The sequence below is a fragment of the Aplysia californica genome, unplaced genomic scaffold (assembly GCF_000002075.1).
Source record: "Aplysia californica isolate F4 #8 unplaced genomic scaffold, AplCal3.0 scaffold01190, whole genome shotgun sequence".
Lineage (NCBI taxonomy): Eukaryota > Metazoa > Mollusca > Gastropoda > Aplysiida > Aplysiidae > Aplysia > Aplysia californica.
Genome location: NW_004798460.1, coordinates 25331 through 27293, shown reverse-complemented (window position 1 = coordinate 27293; position 1963 = coordinate 25331). Strand labels below are relative to the sequence as shown.

The 1963-nt window shown below is 41.1% G+C and overlaps 1 long non-coding RNA gene across 1 annotated transcript in view; it reads right to left on the bottom strand.

Moving 5' to 3' along the window:
- The window catches only part of LOC106013731, a 23684-nt gene that overhangs the window by 10068 nt on the left and 11653 nt on the right, over positions 1-1963 (bottom strand). The window lies entirely within an intron of this gene.

Genomic DNA, 1963 nt, shown 5'->3' with positions numbered 1-1963 from the left:
GAGGGGGGGGGAGGAAGAAGAAGAGATAGAAAGATTGAAGAAGTAGAAGTTAATATTTATCATTTTTGCGATTCATATATATCTATGTTGTTTGTTTTGGGGGGTTTTTTAATCTTGAACTCAATTAAAAAACGAACCCAAAAACCCCACTCCGACACATTACGCGTAGTATTTAAAAAATAGAGTTTTGTTTGACCTTCAAGTCCCTGAGCTTAAAAATGACCTCGTATGGGACTGAAAATATTCCTTCACTGCGGATAAAGCATCTTGTTCACTATTGAAACGGTGTCCTTTGGGGAATTGTTTGTGCGGATATGAGAAAAGGGTAAAAGTTAGAGAATGAATAGGGTGGGTGGGCGGGCGAGAATTTCGTAACTATATTGCCTTGCTGTAAGAGTTGTCCTCAGCACCCCGTGCTTTGGAGCATTGTAGAGTAGGAGGAAACATATTTTTCACAGCTTCCTTCGTATTCAAGAACTACTGTCGCTAAAAGTGCTCTAAAGATCAAACCATTCATTTGGCATTGTTTTTCCAAACTTCACAGCTTTCCAGAAAAATAGTAGGGTAATCACATGCTGCTAGTTTCATCGTTTTACAACAATTCCGTCTTAGCCAAGATAAAATTGAACACCCTGTCACAATAACATCTTGACATAATACTGTGCTCGCTGTCAGAGGTGAAGGATCCGCGTCTACGGTGTAGCAGTAAGGCGCTTCGTTGAAGCACGCAGGAGACACGTTCGATTTCCCAAGCTAGGAGAAAATTATTGTAATCGAGTATCTCGGTCTTTCTGCTGGGATGCATCCCCTCTACCCGGATTGGATTGACAGGTATGGTCGAAAAGCAATCTAAATGTGGCATGACGTGGTGGAATCAGGCGCTCGTCAATTTTTTGGGCATATAAGAATATTGGCATCATCTTAAAGCCTGTTCATTTTTCTTGCTTTTGGTGAAAACAATATCCATATATGTTGAATAGAAGTCGAGATATTGGCGATTGGAGGAGGTGAGGGTCACCTGGTTTCAGAGGTAAAAATTAGTGAAAAAATGGCCGCCAAAGTTTGCTAACTTCCATAGCCTGAGATGCCTTGAAAACTAAAAACGTACATTTGTTGTGCCTTTATTCAATGTTTTTCAGTAAAAAATCTACACGTAAGTCGTTTTTTAAAGGCGTAAAAGGTGTTGTGTCAAAAAAAATGAAATTCGACGAAAATTTCATCACTTTGACGGGTGCCTGATTTCACCACGATGCTTCACAAATTGTGTCGATGGCATGAAGACGTTAAACTCTTTCTGTTCATTTTTAATAGAAGCAAAGGAACAAAGTGTCCGCCTTTCTTTCCTCATATCCCGTGCTTTTATCTAAAGATTTCAACAAGCATTTTTGGGATCTGGGTGTTTTTCAGTAACTGAACACGGCTGTACTCATTCATCAGATATCTGAGTTTGCCGGGAGAGAGCGTCCACTCGTCGGACACCAAGAGCCTCCGGAACTTACCTCGTCCAACACGTGTCTTATCAAGACAATCTCGTGGGGAGAAGAATTTTTAATGTGAAAGACTGCAGATACTTCAGAGCAGTTACTTAAATCGGCTCTAGTGAGAGTTGAGTTCCTAGACCTCGTAAGTTGATCCGAAGAAAACAACAAAAACATTCTTTTATTTTCATACTGTAGAAAAAAACTTTAGCCTCTTTCACTCCCTCAAACTCTTTGAACTTATTTTTAACCATTTACCTGATTAACCCTGTCCTCAGTCTCCGCTCTCCCTCCTTTCTCTCCCCTCTCTCTGTTTCTCTCTGTCTCTCTCTGTCTCTCTCTTTCTCTCTCTGTCTCTCTCTCTGTCTCTCCCTCTCTATCTCTTTCTCTTTCTCTGTCTCTCTGTCTCTGCCTCTGTCTCTCTGTCTCTCTGTCTCTCTGTCTTTCCCTCTCTCTCTCTCTCTCTCTCTCTCTCTCTCTCTCTC